General features: G+C 44.7%; 1 long non-coding RNA gene across 1 annotated transcript; it reads right to left on the minus strand.

The window, feature by feature from the left end:
* On the minus strand, positions 1–24,229 carry LOC143834655 (uncharacterized). Its single transcript, XR_013229875.1, has 3 exons — positions 23,882–24,229; positions 11,101–11,597; positions 1–3,943 (listed from the first exon to the last, which is right to left on the minus strand). It is a non-coding gene; the product is annotated as an uncharacterized LOC143834655 (long non-coding RNA).
* Positions 24,230–24,589: the final 360 nt, after the last annotated feature.

Here is a 24,589-nt window from a genome sequence, read left to right on the forward strand (position 1 = left end):
AATCCTAGCACGATTGTTGTCTCCAGAGTTGGATCGCATGATATGGCCAAAGTAAATGAACCAGAGTTTCGTGATTTTTCCCTACCAGTGATATATCAGGCCTTATAAGCTGTAGCATTTCCTTGTTTATGACTTTTGCTGTCCATGGAACCCACAGAAGCCTTCTCCAACACCAGAGTTCAAAGGAACCGACTCTTCTCTTGTCCGGTTTTTTCATTGTCCAACTTTCACCTGCTGCCCAAAGTACTGCTGATCAAGTATGCGGTGAATTCAATTTGTATGAAACTTTGTGTTTATCCCGAGGACCTCTCACAGATGGGAACTGAAGCTGGCTTTGTCAGAGTCAGTGGCAGAAAGGACCCCCCCCCCTCTCCAGTTTTCTTGATCCAAATCCAGTGCTTGAGTTAATTCATTTCAATGGGAGGAGTGAATCAGAAGTCCCCAGGGGTTGCAGTGGCTACACCTCAGAGGCCCCAGGAAGCGTTGGTGGGGGCATGACACCAGGGGAAGATATCTGAAATACTATAATGAGCGTGCAGCTCAGTGGCAGACCAGATGCTTCGCAACACTGGAGGCCCCAGGTTACAGTGACCGGATCCCCTAGCATGTCTTAGGGAAGCTCTTTTTCTGCTTAAGGTCCTAGGGAGCAGTTGCTATTCAGAGCAGACAGTGCTGGCCTTCATGGCTCCATGGCCTAACTCAGTATACCTTGTACAAAGTGCCACTGCATACTTTGGGTCCTTTGATTTAATTTTATTAGCATTTCAAGGGGGGGAAAAGCGACTGTGAGGACCTGTATTGGTTGAGCATCACGCTTCATCCACAAAATAACCAAAAGTGGAAAGAGCCACGCGCAAAATGTGGCCACGAGGGGGCACAGGAGTCAGCCGAACGGCTCTCTGCTCCTGCCTGTGAGAGGAGAGAGGTGTCCCTCCCGTTATGCTCGGAAGCCGGGTATTGATTCATCGTCATCATTCTGCTGGCGCACAAAGAGAGGATGCACAGTGAACTACAAAGGAAAGATGATACGCCGAATCCTTGGGGAATTAATTAGGGGGCAAAAAAGCCCCCCCACACACACACACCCCTAAATTGATTTTAAGAGGCGTAATAGCAGGGCTGGTTTTTACTAGAGACGGAGCCAGCTTTGAAGAGAATTGACAAGAGATTCCAAAGAAGCTTTGGGATGGACACGTACACAAGATACTGACATTACAGCTCACATCAGAGCCTGTTAAATTCTTCATGCTGTTCCTCCCCTCCCTACCGTGCATTTTATTGGCTAAGAGGAATGAATGGGAATCCATATTTCCTAGGTTTGCGCTGGGTGCTTTGATCTAATTGTGAGTGGGTGGGCAGGAAGGGCTGGGTCAGGGCTAGGCTCTTGTAGCCCTTCCTGGCATGCCCAAGAAAATGCTGATTGCCACTGTGGGGTTGGGAGGCAAATTTCCTCCATGCCAGACTGGCTAGGGATTCTGGTTTTCTTGAGGGGGGGGGGGGGAAGAATCATGTGGACATGAAACTGGGGTTACTGTGGGTGGGCAGGTAGGTGTGAGTTTCCTGCCTTGTGCAGGGAGTTGGACTAGGTAATTCTGGAGGTGCCTTCCAATTCTATGGTTCTATTCCCAGTACTCTGTCTGAACCAGATTCTGAGAATCCATTGTTGAATGGTTCCTGGTTCTTCAACATGTCAACACTGCCTAACCATAAATGGCCTCAATGTATGGGGTGGGCTGAAATGGCTCAGGAGAAATCCACTGGCACCCAAAGCTCTGTGACCTGATATGGTGCAGGGGCCAATCAACGCAGGTGAAACTGGCAGCACCCACAAAGAGTGAGACTCACCCATTACCAAAAGTACAATGGCCGATCAGGGCTAGGGATAATGAATTTGAGCTAAGTTGCCCTTTTCCTCATTTACTTTAACAAGTAAATGACTTGCCCCTAGCTCCAGGCTATCTCCGGGAACCGATGTCTGGCCCTGAATAGACTGAATCCTGGTTGCCGAAGCTGAAGACAACGGTGGGCCTGAATCACCCCTGCAAGGCAGGCCAGGCAAAGGTAGTCAGAGCCAGCCTGGCTTTGCTGCAATGTTTGCTAAAACTTTGCAAGAAAGCCTGTTTGTGAGGACAGCAGAAAAGACAATGGAAAATCCAGGTGGGCTGATGCGGCAATAAAAGGCTTTTCCAAAACATCAAAGCCGGGCCAAATAGCACATGTGTAAATGACAGATGTTCCACCACCTTATCTAGTCCCACTGAGATGCACTAAACTTTCTCTCCTTGAACTCCTTGAGGAAAAAAAGCTTAATTTGGGGTACATTGCACCCATTCCCCAAAAAAAGCTATGGGAGAAGAAGAAGCGGTTTTGAAAGTGACAACCACGGGAGCAGAGGCAACATCAGGGGAAGACCTCAGCATCTATGCTCTTTTGTTGGCCCTCCAAAGAAACCGATTGGCCACTGTTAGATTCAGGACCAGTAGTACCAACAAGATTTTGGGGGTATAAGCTTTGGAAAGTCAAAGCCCCAACCCCTCTCCCTTCTCCCCATCTTGTCCAAAGGTGTCCTTGGCCTGGCCTGACATTCCATGTGGAATTCTCTGACATGCAGAAATTCAAAAAAGAGAGCAAGTCAATTTTCAATAAAATCTTGTTGGTCTTTAAGGTGGATGGGCCCTGGTCTGACGGCAAGGCTCTTCTTCTCTCCCTTTTCTCCCATGGATAATGAGGGGTATCCAAGAAGACCCATCCCTTTAAGCATGGATCCCTCCCTGCACATGTAATTTACTTCTCCATAGGTCTTTTCCCTAAGCCAGACTTTCTCAACAAGGGTTTCATGAAACCCTGGGGTTACTTGACGGTCCCAGAAGGGTTTTGCCGATTGGGTAGTGATTTTTTAAATATATTTTTTAATTTAAAAATGTCAGATAATATGACCCACCCACCCCATCCCAAAATGACCAATAGTGACCCTGGAAAGGGTGGAAAGGAGAGGTGCCCTGGTCATAAAAAGGACATCCGGAGGTGTGGCAGGGAGGTGTGGCCTGCTGACATCACTTCTGGGGTTTCTCGAAGTCTGAAGAATGTTTCAGGGGTTTCCCAACAGTAAGGTGGAGGAGAAAGGCTGCCCTAAGCACTCTCATCCCAGAAAAGGTCATTTGCTCCAGTATTGGAGCCAAGCAGAAGAGAGAGGAAAAAGTCCAGAGAGCTATGCCATGGATAGGTAGGCAGTTTCATGCCCTTCTTCCCTCTGCCTTTTTTTTTAGGGATCAAACTGGACTCCTACCACTTCTTGCTATGGAACTGGGGATGATCCATGCATAGACCACACAGGTACGTCATGCAATAATGTCGCATTTGGTGCTCTATGATAGGGACCATGCTAAATAGTCTAAAGAACTTTCATTCAATCTCTGGTTCAGAGTCCCTATTAGGAAGGATCTTTGCCTGAGACTTTAGAAACCCACTACCAGCTAGTCACCTCCTAGATGGATTTGGATCAGTAGGATCATAAGAAACGGGAGTGTGGTCACTTTCACTTCCTGCCCCACTAACTTTTCACCGTCTTGTTCAAAAGGGTCTACTCTATATTCCACATAGAATTCTCTGATGCACAGAACTGCAAAAGAGAGACAACAATTTTTCCACAAAAGAAGCTTCTGTGCATGCTAAACTGCATGTGCTATGGCAAAGGAGCAAGGTGCATGCATGGAAATGCTAGAAGATGGTGGCAGCTGAATCCATGAGAACTTCTGGTGCCTTCACAATGGGACATGCTCATGGTTAAGAGGACTGCAGGACACTCCTATACAAAATGGAAGCGATTTCCTCCAGGGGTTTGGTTAGTGTCACCAAAAGGTTTTGGGATACTTGATCCAACTGCTCTGCAAGCTGGCCGGTGACTTGAAGCAGATGATCCATCATCCGTAAGTGTTCCTGTAATCTAAACAGATGGAGAAGGACATGCATTATCTCTGCTGAAAGGTCAATTTACCTGCAAAATTCTAAGCATGGACTCCAGCTTATAAAGCTACAGATTTTCTTTTTTAAAATTCCCTCAATTATCTTGCAAATATTTAGTAAAATTTGAAGAACAAAAAAAGCATATATCCCAAAGTAATTTCTCTTACACCATTCTCAGGTACAATGCTGAATTATAAGGGCCATGGTGGAAGTGAGAAGAGGAAGAATTGTTTCGAAGGATGAAAGACCTGATGAAAGAATACTTGCCAAGATCTCAAATAGCAGTTTTTATTGATTTCTCCCTAATACTAGGCTGGTTCAGACACATGCACAGAGAACCCTCATTTTCCCTCCCAGCTCTGGTTTAGAAGATACCTGGAGATGGGAGGGGGGAGCCTTGGGAGGGCAAGGTTTGGGGAAGGGAAGGAACCATAGCAGAGTATAATGTCATAGTCACTCTCCAAAGCAGCCATTTTCTCCTGGGGAACTGATCTCAGCCATCTGGAGATCAATGGCAATAGCAGGTGATCTCCAGGTACTACCTGGAGGTTGGCAAGCCCATGAGACATCCTACGTACATGTGTCTCCATGCATGAGAGAGATGTTCAACATTTGCCCCCTCTGCAACTGGTAGGCGGATTGCTATACTAGGAGGATGGTTGCCAACTTTTCAGGAGGAAAATAACAGATTGATTTCTGGGCCACTGGTCAAACAAAAGAGGGGGAAAGCGGTATGGGCTGGGTTGACACCCCTTGGTTATTTATGTTTACATTTTAAAATTATTTTAATTGTGATTACTTAGAAAAAGTGTGCATTGGCATGCGCACATGTGCTGGGCAATGCCTGAAGGCTGTTATGTAAGGCTGCCAGCTCTGGGTTGGGAAATAACTGGGTCAAGTCTGCACTTTGCTTTTTATCCTCTCCCAGCACGAATAAATCCCTCCCCTCTGCACTGAATTCGATTTCCATTTTGATTTGGGGTGCTTTAAATTTTCCCTCTGCAACATGCATGACTGATCCATGGTGACCCTATCTTTCCTCCATGATATCCAGGAGTGGATATAAGTTGGTATATTTGAAAAACTGCCTTTGAAAGCCCCCAGTACAGTGTAGATGTTCTGTGTTTTGTAGATTAACTTCCTGCAATGCTGACATAGAGAATCAGTCTGTCCCTGATCAGCTGGGCATCAGTTCAAAGACTTCCTGGTTCCCGGTTGCAAGGCTTCCCTCCCAAGACTTATGTTTGCCTGTTTTAAAATGACTGTGCTCTCTCAGCAGAGATTTGCCTTATTCTCTGAGAGGCTGCTGCTGGATCCCCCCTTCAGGAAAAGAAACACTTGGCTCTTTCCCTGGCTTACTCTGGCTAATAAAGCACTCTTCTTTAATGCCAGCTGGATTTCACCTGACCTCCCCCCCCCCACTCGTTCAGGAAAAGAAAAATAAACAAGTAGTTTCACAACCAGCACTCCCCTCCCCACTCTGAGCTTCCCCAATCAAGTACAGACCACTTTCTGTTTCAATTTGGAGGGGGGGAGGAGAAAGAGGAAGACCCGGGCTCAAATCAATCTGAATTCAACAGGATCAACAATAGAAAAAACAAACAGAACCAGCCCTGGAGAGTTTGGGAGTGGAGCCAGGAGTGGATGAGAGGGACCTCAGTGGAGTCTATGTTATGGAGTCCACCCTCTAGAGCGGCCATTTTCTCCAGGGGAACTGAACTCTTTAGTCTGGAGATGAGCTATAATTCCAGGGAATTCCTAGATCCTACCTAGGGACTGGCATCCCTACAATGAGTGCTTGTCCTTGGAGTTCCCTTGAGGGTTTTCTGTGATTTTGCACTCTTTCCATAGTGGCCTGGTCAGGAAGGCAGCATCAGTGGCTGGTGGGGAGGAGGCTGCTGTGATCAGTCCCCGGCATTACTCAGGTGCCAGCTGTAAATTGGAAAAAGGGAAATCCAGTCCATTTTTAAGTTGCTTCTTCATCAGATCTAGGCAGAGCAGGAAGAATGTGCACATAGGGGCAATTGAATCATGGCAGTAGGGCCCGCTGAAGTTTTAGAACCTGTGCTTAACTGGTTTGCTATAATTCTCCTTGCTTAATTGCACATTAGGTCAGTTACTGCTGGCAGCCCTATCGAAAACCATGTTAGCGAGAATTAAAGGTAACTGTTATTGCCCTGTTTACTGCATTAAATAACTTACCCTTTGCAATAGATAGCCAGAAGGAAGGCTAAGATAGGGCAGAACTACCCAGGAACATTGACATTCCAGAGAGGGAGCTGCATTAGTCTGCTGTCGGCAAAATAATAAGAAACTTATGGCGCCTTAGCTAACACATCTGTTACGGCAGCGGCTGTCCTGAGCCAAAGATCACTCTGTGGGATGCAGAGGCCGCCGCCAGGGCTGCTTTTACAAGGGACAGAAGGGATCTTTGGCCTGTCTTTTCACTGAAAAAAGCCACTCCGAATCTGCCTTTACAGCCACTTTTCTAGGTACCCATAAAAGCAACTCTGGCAACTGTAGTTGGAGAAGCATTTCTCCCTCATAATCCATCACGGTAGTCGGGGCGTTCCCATCCAGTGTAGATTTGAGTAGTATCAGGGAGGGGAAACATGAACTGTATACTCCACATACCGTTGGAGGAGTCCTGAGCACTGCTCAAGTTATAAAACCAAAGGGGCTGGGAATTGTCCCTGCATGTGGGATCCTTGCCATGGGCTGATAGTTGCCAGCCTCCAGGTGGGGCCTGGAGAGCTCTCAGAATTACCGCTCATTTTCAGGCCACAGAAATCTGTTCCCCCGGATAAACTGGCTGTCCTGGAGGGTGGGCTCTACAGCACAACATTTGCCTGAGGTATTTCGCTTGCCTAAACCCTGCCCCCATATCTCCAGGATTTTCCCAACCCAGAGTTGGCAATCCTACAGAAAGCCCTGGAAGATCTTCCTCCTGAACTCACAGGGGCACAGGCTGCAATGGGTGGGTGGCCAGGAAAAAGCTGCCCAGTTGAGATCCACGTTCGGGGCCCCAAACGGGTGCACTTTGATGCAGATGGGGGTGCAACAGGGCCCATTCCAGATTGAAAGCCCATTACAATGCAATAATATTTATTTATTTACTAATTATATTTTTGGCTTGGCTCTCCTACAAGGAGCTTAGGACTATTTGTGCGACTCTCTCCCTGTCTCCAATGTTATTGTCACAACAACTCTGTGAGGTAGGCTAGACTGAGAGAGAATAACCGGCCAGAGATTACCCAGAACTCTTCATGGCAGAGAGGGGGTTGGACCCTGGGTCTCCCAGCTCCCAAGTTTAGAACTCTAACCAATACACACCATACACTGGCTCTGCACGTATTTCTTTTCAGAAATGAAATGTACCTTTTCATGACATCGTATCGTGAAATGAGAGACTGAGGCAGATGACAAGTTTATACTCGGCCCAGGGAATGCTTATTCGGGTCCTGAGGCCAGTGTAGCATTGTGATAAGAGACTATGGTCTGGTGAGAACCCGACTCTAGTCACCATTCCGCTATGGTTCTCACAGGCTGACCAAGAATCTTTCACCAGTTTGGTGTAGTGATGTGGTGGTGGGAGAGGAATGGGAAGGTGACTGTAAGCCACTTTGAGCCTCCTTCGGCTAGGGAAAAGCGGCATATAAGAACCAACTCTTCTTCTTCTTCGTCTTCTTCTTCTTCGTCTTCTTCTTCTTCATCTTCTTCTTCTTCTTCTTCTTCATCTTCTTCTTCACAGTGGTGGCAGCTAATCTGGTGAACCGGGTTTGATTCCCCTGCTCCTCCACATACAGCCAGTCACAGTCCTGATAGTACAGTTCTCACAGAGCAGTTCTGTCAGAGCTCTTGATAGCCAAATGGCCAATTAGGTTCTTTTGCCCAGCCCCTCACCTACCTCACAGGGTGTCTGTTGTGGGTAGAGGAGGGGAAGGTGATTGTAAGCCACTTTGAGATTTTTGAAAAGCAATGTATCAAAACCAACTCTTGATCTTCTTTCATGAAGCCCAACTCTCCTAACTTGGTACCATGCTGGGATGGGAGAGAGTAACTCGGCATATTTTTCATTATTCAGAAGTAGCTCTCGTAAAGAAAACGCTGGTAACCTGTGAACTTATTCAGATCCTGAGGATTTCTTCAGAAGGAAGAGTTTAGACAAAAAGGGAGCTAAAGTAGCAGGAAGGATATCCCTGTACATGAATATGGGACGCCAGTGGGGGAAGCTTTGGGGAAAATGTAGTGCAATTAATCAAACAAGGGCTTTCTGCTGCCTGAGAACCAGAAATGGGAGTCATGCAGATGCTGCAGGACTAGAAACACATACGGTTCTAAGGGCAGTGTTATGCTAAAGCACAACGGCCCGGGAAGTTCTCCTGCCCAAGCTTCATAGACAGTGCAGGGGACAAAGGAGTACAGCTCAAGTGAGGCCCTTCCCCTTCCCAGAGCACTGCAGAGGAGTGACGCCGTCTGCAACAAGCACTCCCCACCCAGCGCACTGTTCTCTCCTGCAAGCTGAGTAGCAAAACGTGACAGTTACGTGTTGCAAGGAGCAAAAAATGTACACTAAGCCTGCAGTGTCAATGCTGGGATCAGCGGAGTGGATTATTGCTGATACCAAGGGGTTTCTCCTGGGAAAATCACATTGCTCAGCTTCAGTTTCACATCTGAGTAGTAATTTGGCTGGTGTTCTTGGGGTTGTGCAACTCAGCCACTAACTGTTTATATCTGAGAACGGCCGTGTCCTAGGGAGAAAAAAGCCTGTTAATTCATTGTCTTCTGGCCCTGTTCCTGGATCGCTTTCTCCTGCACCTCCAGATAGTGGCCAGAGATCTCCTGGAACTACAACTGACCTCTAGGCAGCAGAAATCAGTTCTGGAAGGTGGGCTCTATGGCATTATAGCCAACTAATACCCCCCTCCCCAAATCCCACCATTCCCATCCCTAAAATCTCCAGGAATTTCCCAACCCAGAGCGGATCACCTTTTCAATAAAACCCTCTTTTCCCAATAATCCTAGAACTTTGAGACCATCCAGTAGATTCAGGTAGCCCTGACCTGGATAGACCAGGCTACTGTGACCTTATCAGACCTCAGAAGCTAAGTAGGGTTGGCCTTGGTCAGTATTTTGATGAGAGACCCCCCAAGGAAATCCAGGGTGCTATGAAGAGGCAGGCAATCACCAAGCACTTCTGAACACTTCTGTCTACTAAAGCTCAGAATAAGGAGAAACTGTTGTCCCTACACAGATTTCTTCAAAGAATCCAAATTGCTGATGAGACCGTTTATGAAAAGGGGTTACTCCTCTAAAGTTGTCAAACAGGCTTTTTATAAAGCAATAAATAAATAAATAAATAAATACCACCAGATCTTCAATATTGAAACCGAGAATTAGAGAGGGCAAAGCAGACAGGATGAGTATTCCATTGATTTATGATAGCAGATACACACTGGTTAAAATATCGTTAATGAACATTGACACCCTTCATCCAATATTCCATGATGCCATTTCTACCCCACTCTTTACTTACAGGAGACCTAGAAACGTGAAGGGCATGTTGGCCAGAAGGAGACTGAAATCCTCCCCTATAGATTGGAATAGATGACAAAACTATGCCAGTGGGCAATTACCCTTGCGGGAACTACTCTGTCGACTTTTTAATGACTCCTCCAAACAGATTAGGCACTCCATAAAGTCATGGGTCAATTGTAATTCCAAATCCATGATTTATGCAATCCAATGTCCTTGGATTTTACTATGTGGATTTTACTATGAGAGCTGTGAAGAAACAGATTTGCAAGCACAGACGTTGCATTAGGTTACAGAGAAGGAAATGCTCCTTTGACTCATCAGCTTCAAGACCTCAGGGCACACAGATAAGCCACTGCACTTCTGGAGGTTGGAGAAGATCCAAGATTCCAACCTACAACAGTGTCAGCGTCTGAGAGCAAGAAAAACGTATTGGATTTACACGCTGAATATTCTGCCTCCATATAACCTTAATGAGGAAGTCTGTTGGTCATGTGTTTGGCAGAATGTTGTCCTTATAGTATTAATGTTGGATAAAGGAATACTGCTATTTAGCAACACATTTGAATCTTCTCACTTCCCCCCATCTCTCCCTGCAACCTGTCATTGATCACATGGGCAATGTGTATGTGTTTTGTTTGTCCATTCTGATTACTTTACCCCTTTCCTGATATAAGGGGATATAAGGGGTAATTTGTATTATACACTATGATATACTGTTGGCTCCAGATGGCATCTACAAAAATTTGGGACCAGGAGGGGAAGATAATTTTATTTGTTTGTTTGATTTATTAGATTTATTAACTCTGGATATTATTATTATTTGATTTTAGTTTTTAATTTTTCCATGTTGAGTTCCATAATATTTTTTTAAAAAACTGTGTTTATCAGGATATCTTTGAATACTTTTAAAGATAAAATACAATTCAAGATCAGGGCAGCGGGTCATTTAAAAGGAGGCCTCTGAATTCCATCTCTGCCTTAGATCACATATATTAACTCAAAATATATCTTTTGAACACATCTTTTTGTCATATTCAGAACAGAATACGGATTTTAATAATGAATTCCCCCCCTTTTCTTTCCTCCCTTTTCACTTTCTTTTCCAGAATAATTTCAACTTGGTCCAAGTTTAAGAAATAAATGTATCATTGTTGTGATATCTGGAGCCATTGTTTGACCACTGAAGAAAGCCAGTTGGCCAAAACACGTTTGGTCAGGGTCACCAAAGTGGATTTGGAAAGCCCTGGAGAAACCCGGAGAAACCATGGAAGTAGACATATTGGAGGAGGAGTATGTGCAAATGCTCTCAAGACCCCAGTCTGGTTTGAGAGCATGGGTGTTAACAACAAGTGGAAGCAGTCTGAAGCGTTCATCCACCAAGCACCATGTTGTCTACACTGAGTTGCAGCAGCTGTCCAAGGATAAGTCTCGCTCAGCACCTGCACTACCTGAAATCCTTTCAATAGGAGACAGAACCTTCTGTATACAAAGCAAGGACTCTATCACTCAGCCTTGACCCTTCTCCTAACACTCCCCAATGCGAGGGTGCAACCTTGGCCTTCATCAGCAAGTCTGCAGTACCTCTAAGAAAATACCTACTTTTTTCTCTCATCTGCCACATGTGGACGATCGTCCTCTTGAATGTGGTCCTCAAGTTCCTGCAAGAACTTCTGCAAGATCTCATGAAACTCCAAGTTGGCCTCTCTGATACCAGGCAGCAGCTCGGCAACAATGTCCTGGTATCTAGACTGACTGCCCTCTACAGCAGCAGCAGCCTCCAAGTTCATTAGGATGCTGCCAGCATCAGCTAGTAGGGTCTTCAGATGGTCCAGGTCTTCCTGAGAGGCTAGTGGTGATGCCGGGGTGGTTGGGACACAAGCACTGCCAGACCAGGGGATGTGGAAGCTAAGGTCACAAAAGTTTGGGTTCACTGATGGTGCTCCATCTTCCTCTGGGGTTTTCTTTGCTTGCTCCATCTGAGGCTCTGAAGTGGCATCTTCTATCACCTCCTTTGCTGTACTTTGAGCCAAACGGAAGGGCACAAAAACACCCAGCCCGACCAGAACAGTCCAGGCACAGAGCTGCCTCGTGATGAGCTAGAAGAAAACAAATTTAAATTAATATCTCAGAGTAGTTGCTATTCCCTAAGCCAGGCTTTCTCAACCAGGATTTTGTAAAAACCCTGGGTTTTTTTGACTGCCTGGGAAGGGTTTCCCAAATGGGTGGGAGTTAATTTATTTAATATATTTTTTAAAAATTTATCGGGTGGTATTCTCTGGTATTTAGGCAAAAGCTCTATGATAGATACCATTTTCATTATTTACTGTATTTTAAATTTTATTTACTGTATTTATATCCCTCCTCCCCTCTCCACCCCTACTGAGCCTGTACATCTTGCCAAGGGCTCCACATTCCACTACCCCACTTTTCCTTCACTGCAGAGTTGTGTTGTCTGTCACAGGAGAGCTACTTCTGGGTAATAAGAAATATTCTGACCCAGCTACTCATTCCACCCCAAATCTTGTAGGGTAAGGGTTACAACAAGTCTCAGGCTGGGTGTTCCACAGGCAAGATTCATCACTCTCATTAACACAATTTATTTTACTTTTGCATGTCTGAGTTGCATTATTTCCACTGGCAATAAAATCCACCCACAGATACTACTGTTTGTTATGGCTAGCTTCGCAGACTCATCACTCACGGGCTGCTGTAACATCTATGAAGGACCAGCTCCCATGTGGGTGACGTGAGATATCTCGAGACCAAGGACTGTGGAAAGAACATGCACCATCACCTCCCACCTGCCCCCTCCTAGTGATGTGATGTCCACAGGCCATTACTGAACTGCCTAGTACTCCTGTTTTTACAGATCTTACTGTATTGAGATACAGAGAGGAAATCTGCAACTATACCATTCTTAAGCTGCTTGGAATACTACAGAAGGAGATGGTAGGACAAAGTTTGAGTCCAGTGACCTACTCAAGATCAACAAAGTTTAATACTGGGCATAAGCTTTTATGTGCATGCACACTTCTTCTTTTTTAACATTATTTTTATTTTTATTGTAAGCGCTTACAAAAGATAGAAAGAAAGAGAAAAAGAAACAACCAGCTGACAGAGTAATTGTTGATACATGTAAAAGTATAGTCTGTTATTATCTTAAAGGAAAAAAAAATCATATTCAGTCCCCATCGCATGTTAGTCCTAATCTAAAAGTTACTGTTGTCTTTCTTAGCCAAGTAATTGTTAATACTTATAAGGATACAATCTATTATTATCCCAAATAATATATAGTCAGTTCCCATCGTATATTGGCCCTAACCTAAAGGTTGCTGCTGTCTTTCCTAAGAGAGACCAAGTAATTGTTCCACTGTTCATATTCTTCAGGTGGTCACAAAAGATGGAATTGTGCTCTTTTCCATGATGTATCTGCTGGCAGGCCTTGAAGTATTTGTGCTTCTTGATCCACCGAGCTCAGCGGCATCACCTGAAGCTTTTGGGTGGAACATTTTTGCCACCTTGTTGTCAGGTCCCACAAAGATATCTCTTGATTGCTTCCTGCATGTGGTCACCTTTGAGTAGAATCTGTATATTTTGTTAATCCAAATCTCTTCCTCCTTTAAATAGTCTTCCAGGCTTTCGGTGCTTTCCTTCCTTAAATCTGTTTTCCCAAATTCTTCCAAGACACTTTTGATTTTTACGTTCCTAGCTCTCTCCCACTCCTGTTGATTAACTTCCAGACATTGAATTCTCGTTTGATGTATTGCTGGCTGAGTTGTGTTTTCATCAGCTGTTTTTTTTTAACCATCAATTCTGCCTGAGAGCTCTTTCTTGGTGTCTTGGATTTCCTTTTCAACCTTTTTGACTGCTTTCAGTATCTCTGAGTTCCCTTCACATAACAAATGAAGGAACTGTGCCCTAGTTAATTTTTCCATAGTTCTAAACAGTCACGGATTATAAACAGAAGGTCTCGCGAGTTCTCGCGGGAGTTCGGGCGATAAAAAATTATCAGTTTGTCAATCTCTGTATTAAGTCAGCGTCCCCCACTGAACTCTTTTTAACAAATCTTTAAACTCTTTCTTTTCTTTAAGCTCTTTCTTTGTTTGTTTAACGAGTGTATTTAGCTGGCTTGCCTCCCATCCGAAGAAAGGATTCCCTTGTAAATTGGTTAGGGAGGAAGGAGAAGGGCTGGTGCCTGGCTTTAAAGAATAGGAAAACAGAAAACTCACAGTCTTTACGTTGCTGATTTTTTCAGACTTTGGCTCTTGTCAGTCTGGTAAGAGATAATCTGGGAAGAATGCAGGATCAGCTGGTCGTTTCAGGCTTAGAAAGTTGTTTACGACAAGGATGCCATCATGGCCTCGAGCACAGGCAGCGGAAATCTGGAGAACTCAGTCTCCGCGGATCAGTAGGACCCTCAGGGTGCCTTTCCCAGTTCTTGGGGCGACCAGCGAGCGAGATTTGTGCATCTGCTCAGGTCTGCCAGGTGTATTTGCTCCTGGCCCTCTGCTTGGCTCGAGAGCTTGTCACGGAACAAGCTAGCACGGCATTTCCCCGTGCATGCACACTTCTTCAGAACGAGACAGATTATAGAATTGTTTGGATTTCCCAAAAGCAATAACCTCCATCACCATCCAAACAAGCCCCATTTTTTCTACTGGGAAAATGGCTAATAATAATTCACAATCAAGATCCATTCTGACCCACAAAGCAATTGTTTTATATGCATTGTTGCTGCTTGTAGTGGTAGTGACAACTTATAATTGTCAAAATACCTCCCAGTTGCCCTTGGCCATCTCTTGCCTAGCTAGATTGTGATTAGTTCAGCCCAACAATCTTGCAAACTGGATACCATCCATAAATCTGGTGCTCGTTCATGGAAATCCAGTGTTAAACTCAAAACATGTCTCCTTTAGGGGGTCCTGATCAGCATTCTGCAGGTTGCTTCAAAGTCCTGTTACTGGGTACTGGCCAGAGAGACTAAGCATTTGTTATTTCCGTCGGTGGCTGAATCTTTGGAGGGCTAGCTCCATTTGGCACTGTTCAATAAGCAGCATGGCCAAAACAGCTATTGCCACAATCCAGAGCCCCCTCCGGCATAATAGTCCAAGGCAGTTTTCAGAGGCCAAATTAATTTCTGCTCTAATTAATCCACAAGACCAGACAGAACTGCCAACATCAAATAGTATTCCCCCTTTTAAACACAACTCCCCTCCCTTTTAAACACAAATTTTCATTCTGCCAAGAGCAGAGAAGGCAACCTTTTGAACCACACAGAACTCTCTGAGGTAAAATGGTCCAGTTGTGAATTGGAGGTCCACAGGAATCATACCCCAAGAGAGCAACCTTCCATCAGTAAAGACTGCCAAGGTCCAGGCATAAGAAGACACAGGGCCAGGCAGAAGATGCTGTCCATTTGCTTAATCAGAAAGTCTTCCACTGCCAGTTTGAGTGATGTCTTCATTGTTAATCCAGATGAGTGGGACTTGGCAGGCCTCAGGTTGGGCCCATTTGGCACAGTCTCTTTTTATCTGCCGAGAACATTGACATTTCTGAAGAGCCAGTTATCTGAACTGATAGAGGCAACGGAACAAACCATCTGCTTCAAGCCGAGAGATATGCAGGAGATAAGTAAACTATAGTATGTACTAAAAAGGAGACACCCCTGAAGGCTGGTTCCCATTTGCTACAACAAAGGTTATACACAAAACATTCTTATTATCATACATAACTGTAGGAGAATTTAATATGACTGCCTATTTTTCTTGGCAGCACTCCTAAAAGAAAACCTAGGCTTCTTTTCACATGAATGTTATTTGCCCCCTTGTGTCTCTCACTATCCTGAACCCATAGCCGGCTTTCCTCATCACTAGGTGGGGCTGCCCCATTTCCAGATGTGGCTTCAAAGAAATGAACAGAGAACCAGAGATTTCCTCATAACCACCGGAAACTTCCTGAATGCTTTCCAAACCCAAGTCTTATGGTCTTAATACAACAAAAATGTTTCAGTTGGATAAGAACAGTTATAAACCCGCCGTGAATACCAGTGCTGTGGGGTGACACTGGACCTTCACTGGCTGGTCATTGTTGACCCTCATTGGCTGGTTATTGTGTGAAAGAAAATGTTGGACTAGATGGACCACCAGTCTGATCCAGCAGTGCTGTTCTCCAGAAGCATATATCCCCTCATAATCAGGGATCCCAGTTTCGAGTTGGGAAATAATTGGATGACTTGGGGGTGAAGCCTGAGGAGGGCAGGATTTGGAGATGGGAGGGACATGCAACGTATTGTGTTTTTAATCTGAGCCGATTCACAGAATTAGGTTATTACGCCACGTCACAGCGTGACGCCACGCCACGTCCTGCACAATCATCAAGCAGTAAATCAGCAAACTTCTCAGAAAACAGTTGGGGTAACTCCTCCCTCTCATAAGGCTGCATCCCAGTTTCAGCTAACTCAGTCTAGCTACTAGCATGAGGCTCTTCCGCTCAAATTCAGATTCCTCGCCCTAATTCTTAAAGATGATAGAAGAAGAAAGAAGAAGGAAGAGGAAGAGGAAGGAGGAAAGAGGAAGAGGAAGAGGAAGAGGAAGAGGAAGTTCTTATATGCTGCTTTTCCCTACCCGAAGGAGGCTCAAAGCGGCTTACAGTCGCCTTCCCATTCCTCTCCCCACAACAGACACCCTGTGGGGTGGGTGAGGCTGAGAGAGCCTTGATATCACTGCCCGGTCAGAACAGTTTTATCAGTGCCGTGGCGAGCCCAAGGTCACCCAGCTGTCTGCATGTGGGGGAGCGCAGAATCGAACCCGGCATGCCAGATTAGAAGTCCACACTCCTAGCCACTACACCAAACTGGCTCTTATAAGGCCAATAAAGCACTGCTAAGTAAGAGGAAAATACTGCTAATTACAAAATAGTAGTGCAACAGTAGAGATTGAGTTCCTTATTCTGCAATTTAACTCTTTTCACATTGCTTCTTGTTCTGACATATACTGTGTAATCTGCCTTGAGTCTTGGTGAGAAAGGTGGACTATAAAGGGCATAAATGGATAGAAGGATAGATCACTGGCAGTCTTCAAGCAAAGGTTGGATACACACTTTTCTTGGATGTTTTAGGATGCTTAGGGCTGATCCTGCGTTGAGCAGGGGGTTGGACTAGATGGCCTGTATGGCCCCTTCCAACTCTATGATTCTATGATTCTATGGATAATAGATAAGTTCTGCACAAAAAGAATAAAAATAAAAAATGCAACAAATTTGGGTCTTGGGGTTTAATGGGGAAAGAAGATGAAAACATTGGATTGGTAGTGACTAGGGCAATTCGTGATTTTGCTCAATACTCCTGTGAATGTAAAAGTGAGAATGTCACTTCAGCGATGTATCTGCTACAGATTTTTTACAAAGCCGGCAAAAAGCCCGCTAACAGGTATGTGAATGCATGCATGTGCATGCAGGTGGCAGGTGCAAGGGCAAGTGGGGAAGAATTGGCACTAGATGTGGGTGGGGATGTACAGAAACCTGCACCTTCTTGTCCCCACTTTAAACATGATCTTCCAGGAAATATGGTGCCAAAGAAGGTTTGTGGAAATACCAGATGACAGCTAGCACTAGGGGATTTTGAACTGACGCCGCCATAAGGATTTTTAAATGGGCGTTTTAATGGGATTATATTGTATGTTTTACTGGGGTTTTGTTTGTGACCTGCTGCGAGCCAGTTCGCTGGGAGTGGCACGATATAAATTGAAAATCAAATCAAATAAATAAATAGCACAGTCAGAGTAAACCCAAATGTTACCTCTGCAGGGTGATGCTCAACAGAAGCCCAAATGAGAACAACTGTGGCTTTGGGAGACAGGTGCATGCGTGTGAGACATAGACTGAGAGCTCCATGTGGAACCAACCATTGTCCGGAACCCCCAATGATCTCTGCTTGACCAATGGCAACTGACCCACAACTGATTGGTAAGACATCTCTTCTTTCAACTTTCATAAATGAACTCTAAAAATCTCACCATCCAAAGTACTGATTCACAATGAATGCTGGCAGGAATCTCACCCTGTAGCCATTGAGGCCTCTCCTGTACCTGTCACTAAAGGAGGCTGGAATCATTCCTACCAAACACTGTACCCTTGCCCTTAGTTTGTGGGGAAATTTGGCGGGCTGCTGAGGATTCTTTGGGCTGGCCTTCCTACCTACCAACCTGCCTGCCTGCCTGCTTCCTTGATTGTTTCAATGGGTCTGTTTTTCTTAGGCTTGTTTTCAACATCTCAAGTTTCCTCTCCCACTCCCCACTCTGAATCACAGCCAGCTTCAATAAAGGCATAGCTTGCTTTCTTTTTGTTACTAAGGAAGTTTTGACTAATGATACAGGAGTCCACAGGCATCTTGAAGGCTAAGGGCATTTATTCCAGCAGGGGCCTTCACAAATCAGAGATTGCTTCTTCAGAGATACTCACGGACAAGCTTAGATTTGTGGGTTTATTATTACATTTATTTTCTGCCCTATCTCTTGAGACTCAGGGTGGGTTACAGTAGAACCATATAAAGGGGCATTTTAGAGATTTAAAATAAATAAATTAAATTATAGGCATTAAAACAAGAATTACAACTAACGAAGTGTTCACTATGTGGTAACACCAAAGGTAAACCACAATGTTTCAGGTCATGTCTGGATACTAAAACTGAGGAAACAATAGGATTTGGACTCTAGACCAAGGTATCTGAGGGATCATCTGGCCCATATGACCTTGACCATGACCTAAAAACTGCTATTAGTGACTTATTTTATGTGCCCACATTAACTGAGGGCAGATCAGTGGCCACCTGTAACAAACTCATTTAAGTTGTAATCCTAGATTTGCTACTGGTTCTGGCCCCAAAGAAGACTGGCTGGACTTAACTAGAGCCAAGGCTTTTTCATCCCTAGCCCCAGCCTGGTAGAATGAGCTTCCAGTGGAGATCTGGGTCCTTTTGGAGCTGTCAAAGTTCTGAAGGGCCTGTAAAATGGCGCTCTTCCGCCAGGCATATGGTTGAGGCCAGTACCAGCACTCAGTGACAGCAATAAAGATCACTCCTACCTGCACCTCATCCCTTCCATCGGAATCCTGGGGAATATAATTTAACTTGAATTTATTTGTCCCCAGGTCTGTGGGAACCTGTGGTGGAGTAGTCTTATCTTACTAGGAAATTTTAGATAACTTGTAAACGGTCTTAAATAATTTTATGATATTTGTATATGGTTTTAACGATGTTAGGCACCCTGAGACCATTCTTGAAGAGGGGCAGCCTAAAAATCACATAAATACTGTATGTGGGAGGGGCTTCCCAACATTTTCACTAAATAAACAGACATTTAAGGTATGCTTTAAAAAAAAATCTAAAATTTCATTTATATCTCTCAACCCGGCCTGCAAGTCTCGGTCTGTTTCATTGTTTCCTGTAGCATATGTCTGTCCACACCTCACTGTTTCATAACATGCTTTAGAAATTCTGTATTTTGTAAGGTTGAATATATGAAACCAGCCAAGGAGGCCTTTGGAAAACAATTTTTAAAATGCTCGATATAGACCTGACCGCAGACAGTGGTATCCTGTGTTCAAAGCTGGCTCTGACATGGGACATTATTCAGCTAAAGTGGGCACAAAATCACTGCCAGCATTTTTTTAGAATTACAGAGTTATTACCCACACATTATCATGTTTCTATGGACGTCTCCTGCATTGCTGGAACCCTCCTGTCTCCCACATCCTGTACTGGACAGTGTCACTGTCTGAAACTAAGAAGGAGGATCAAAGAACAAACAGGAAAGAATAAGAGTAGGTACTGATATCTTGCTTTTCTCTACATTTAGGAATCTCAAAATGCCTTACTGTCGCCTTTCCATCCTCTCCCCACAACAGGCATCTTATGAGGTGGGTGGGGCTGAGAGAGTTCTGAGAGAACTACGACTGGTCCAAGGCCTCCTGAGGAAGCATGAGGAATCAAACCCAGTTCTCCAGATTAGACGCAGCTGCTCCTAACCACTATCTGGTATAAATCAGCCCAAACCAGCTATGCCAGGAGGGGCAGTGAATAAATCACATAAATAAAAATAAATACATAAATACACCAACCTCTCCTAATTATCTTCCAAGCAGCAGATGAGGTAAGCAGTGGGTGCTCACATAACTGAGTACCCCTGAATGATAAAGAGGGGAGAACATTCACTCTTTGTATCAAAAACTAGCCTCCCAGACTGGGATCTGGGGAACTCAAGTTTAAATCCTCACTCTGCAATGGAAGCTGTCTGGATGACTTTGGGCCAGTGGTGCACTCTCAGCCTGGCCTACCTCACAGGGTGGTTGTGAGGATAAAACAGAGGGAAACAATGTAAACCGCTCTCATAAAATTATTTAAAACCATGGTATTTATAAAACTCTCCTCCAAAAATCACATCTTAAATTCATCATCTTCCTGTCGATTTTCTTCACTGTCCAACTTTCGCATCCATACATCGTAATAGGGAATACCTTGGTACTTAACCACAGCTTTGGAGGATGGCTCAATTTCTCCTATTTATTAGACGTACAATATAATACAGTACAATACAATACAATATGCTGTTTCTGAAGCTACCTGTTTTCATTGGCTTATTGAAATCAGTCTGTTTCTAAAGGTAAGGAAGGATCCTTCCGGCTCTAGTTACAGTGACAGAATTTTTAGGAATCACTTCAAGGTATTACTATTAGATTATTAGGTTGGATCCTGCTGCTTTCCAAAGACTTGCGGCAGCTTATACATAACCCCCCCCCCATAAAATAAAATCCCAATATAAAACCCCATTATACCCAGGGCTCTCGGCCCCCTACAGCCACAAAGGAATGGCGGCCCAAAAAATCCCTCCCTCGCGCAGACCTCCCTAGAGGTGGGGCTGTAGATGTAATCTACAGAGCCTGAGGAGGGGCCATGATATCCCTAGCGCTAGCACTGACCTCAATCAAAGACGTGGCAGAAGAGCTCAGTTTTGTAGGCCCTGCGGAATTGTGACAGCTCCATCAGGGCCCTCAGCTCTCCCGGGAGCTCATTTCATCAGGCTGGGGCCAGGACTGAAAAGGCCCTGGCCCTAGTCGAGACTAGGCATGCTTCCTTAGGATACAAATCTCTCCCACAAGAGATTTGTATCCACAGAGTGAAGTGTAATTAACATGCATATTTCAAAACCTGGATAGATAAGACACGTGTTTTTCCCCAAGTCATTCCACGAATGTTTGAGATGCTAAATGATTTAAAGATGGTGAGAAAACGGTGCAGCGGAAAATCAAAGGCTGAGGTGCAGTCTCCCGGCATTCGCTTCCCATGCAGAAGTTCTCAGATTCAATGCCAGCATCCTCAGTTAAAAAAAAACACACACACATCTGGTAATAGGTGATATGAAAGACTTTGAGAACTGCTGCTGGCCAAAGCAGAGCAGACAACATGGCTAGACAGATGGTCAGGCTCAGTTCTGCAGGGCCTGCAAAACGGAGCTCTTCTGCCAGGTTTTGGGCTGAGGCAAGGGCAAGGAAGATCAGGAGCCCCTCACATAGGGCATCAGCTCCTCCTAGGAAGATCTCCCCTGAGGCTCGCTTCCAGATGATCTGTGAGCCAGGACGGGGAGGGAGTTTCACCACTGAGGGGGTTAACTGGGAATTTTAATATTGTTTTTATGGCGTTTGTGTTGTGACCATCACGAGCCTTTTGGGGAGTGGCGGTATAGAAGCTGAACTGTAGACAAATAGAAGGCAGCTGCATTATTTTTAGTTAGAGGATCAGAGATTCTTGCAAAGAACCCTTACTGCTAGAGAGCCATTCACCATTCAATCAGAACCACACAGAGCTGGAAGAGATGAAAGACACTGCTCCTAGTCCTTGTCTCTAAAGTAAGGTGACCAGATTTTAACAATGGTAAAGTGGGACACCATTGATTCTTGATTAAAATTTGATCTATATGGAGCAACAAATATTTTCATAGGACGCATAGAACGCAAAAATAGTATTGTAATGTATATTTTAAAATTTCGACATAAGTACAATTTGCCAGGTGCCCCCAGATGTCCCTCCAAAAGCAGGACAATCTGGTCACCTTACTCTAAAGCCGTAGCAAACAAGTTGGACCCCTCTTCAACACTTCTACCATTTATGTATTTAATTTATTAACTGTCCCTCTCTGCATTCAGGTTCGGGGCAGTGTTCAACATACATTTCGTGGACAGTCATAAACTTTTTACAATGGACATATCTAATAAACAATAAAACTCTGTCCTGATGCTCCCTCTCAGTATAACTAATTCTAGGGGGCACAGGTATTCTGGAGGGGGGGCAAGCATTCCGAATGTGAGTGCTGGCCTCAGCCATGTGCCTGGTGGAATAGCACCATTCGCAGGCCCTGTGGAACTTCGATATTTCCTGCATCTCTACTGGCAGCATATTCCCCCCAGGCTGGGGCCAATATCACCCTTTGCACTCCTCTTCTCCAAGCTACAGACACCCAACTCTCTCAACCAATCCTTGTAAGGCATGGATTCCAACCCCTCAAGCATCTAGTCGCCCTTCTCTAATGATGACCTAGTACCTAGATGGGCCAATTATCTGACTAAAGATGTTACAAGGATGAGCCTCTTCAGCTAGAAGAAGAAGAAGAAGAAGAAGAAGAAGAAGAAGAAGAAGAAGAAGAAGAAGAAGAAGAAGAAGAAGAAGAAGAAGAAGAAGAAGAAGAAGAAGAAGAAGAAGAAGAAGAAGAAGAAGAAGAAGAAGAAGAAGAAGAAGAAGAAGAAGAAGAAGAAGAAGAAGAAGAAGAAGAAGAAGAAGAAGAGAGTCGGTTCTTATACGCCGCTTTTCTCTACCCGAAGGAGTCTCAAAGCGGCTTACAATCGCCTTCCCTTTCCTCTCCCCACAACAGACACCCTGTGAGGTGGGTGAGGCTGAGAGAGCCCTGATATTACTGCTCAGTCTGAACAGCTTTCTCAGTACTGTGGCGAGCTCAAGGTCAACCAGCTGGCTGCATGTGGGGGAGCGCGGATTCAACCCTGGCTCGCCAGATTATAAATCCGCACTCCTAACCACTAAACCAAACTGGCTCTCTGTACTGGACTACTGGCCCTTTCTTTTGCACCAACCGGCCTTATATACATACCCCACTATGATAAACCTCCCCCTCCCCTCCAGTTTCAATGAACATATGAAACAATGAATCCCTGAAATGGCTGTGATCACTCAACCAGCAAAGCTCAGCAGCCCAGCAGCCCAGATAGTTGCTGTTGTGTTAGAAAACTATCATGTCAACTAACAAAGTGCTGTTATTTGGAATTAATCAGTCCAGAATTAAATATTAGCATGGGGAGAGGATCTATCTATCTATCTATCTATCTATCTATCTATCTATCTATCTATCTATCTATCTATCTATCTATCTATCTATCTATCTATCTATCTATCTATCTATCTATCTATCTATTCATTCATTTGCAGAAGAGGGTGTTTATTCCAGGTGCTTTCACACTTTCTATCTTAGGACAATGCATTCCATAGCAGGACCACTAAAAAACCTATAAGTATCACTTGTAACCAAAACCCAGGAAAGCTGCAGTGAATTCTAAGGGATTTTAGAGGCTAAAGCCACAGTGAAGTCAAGAGGTGTACTGTTCTGCCTGACCTTTTTTTTATGGGACGGATTCATGACATAGCAGTCTCCATCTAAAGTGTTTTCTGTTTTTTCGGGCAGAAAACAATCTAGTTAAGAAACCAACATCCTTCTTTAGTTAGCATGACTGCACAGCAAAGTACCTAAAAGGGTAAGGGATAACTTAATGCAGAGGCATGCACGATCTTTGGACTGGGAAATAAACGCTCTCCACCCATTGCTCCCCCTCACAATGTGTGGGGTCGCCAACAGGCCTGGAGAAAAACATCCACTTGAGCAGAGTTAGCGAAAAGTTATTTACCAAGCGATATTATTTACCTCCATGCCATGGAAAGCTTCAACAGCCTAGTTCCACACATTAAATTTCTATTAGAGGAACAAGACCTTTTTTCCCAAGGCCTGTTGGCAAAGCTACCCCCACCCAGAAAGAAAGATATTTCAAGGAGCACGCTCAGAAACCTTATCTTCCCCCACAATATGTATGGAAAACCACTCATTTATGCAATGCCAGACCATCAGAGAGCAGACACCCCATGTTCCTCAGTCAGCTTCACCTACTTTAACATTTCCTAGTTTTTTCTGAGAATTGCCATGTTAGTTCATTGCAGCAAAAAGCAAGAGCCCTGTGACCTCTTAAAAGATGAACAAAATTACATTCGTCATTAAGGCGCCTTGGGACTGTCCTAACAGAAATCACAAATTGAACCAAGCTTCCAACTCACCATGGCAAAGCTCTCTCTGCAGAGTCCAAGCCTGCGTCTAGTAGAAGTGCAAGATGTACCTTTCTCCCAAGTCCACTATGTGCGATCAAGCGCAATGAAATACAGTTCAGCAGACCTCCTGCCCTAAAGCTTCTCCGGGCTTCCCGTCATGCCAGTCATCAAATCACTCCCGGCGAATCTGCCTGAGTCCATGGAACCCTCTACTTGCATGCTGGATGGATGTCGGATTCTCAGTGTGCACAGATTGTTGGAAGGGCTGCTTCCTTTCCGGCGCTGTGGCAATGTGTGTTTTCAATTTACTTAACTTCTATGGAATGCTAATGACTGACCCAAAGAGAGAGAGAGAGAGAGAGAGAGAGAGAAGGATCTGGACACACGTGCAGAAAGCTGAGAGAGAACGCGGTGTTCTCTCTGCTGTCACCAACAGGGCCCCGCATTGGCAAGCAAGCGCCAACATGCAACTTTTAGCCAAGGGGTCTACTCTACTGGATGAGCAGTTGTCCAGCTTGGCAGATGTGTGCATTGCTGTTCAGGAAATGACCCAAGTGCGAAGCATCTGGAGAAGAAAGAAGATCCACTGCTTCATAGATAAAGAAGTAACAAAAGGCTGAAATAATGGGAACAGAGTTTAGAATGATGGTCTTCCCTGGAGGAGGGGGGAGGGGGGAGGAATCCAGTGCATTTATTTTGAATATTTTAATGCCATCT

The sequence above is a fragment of the Paroedura picta genome, chromosome 1 (genome assembly GCF_049243985.1).
Source record: "Paroedura picta isolate Pp20150507F chromosome 1, Ppicta_v3.0, whole genome shotgun sequence".
NCBI lineage: Eukaryota > Metazoa > Chordata > Lepidosauria > Squamata > Gekkonidae > Paroedura > Paroedura picta.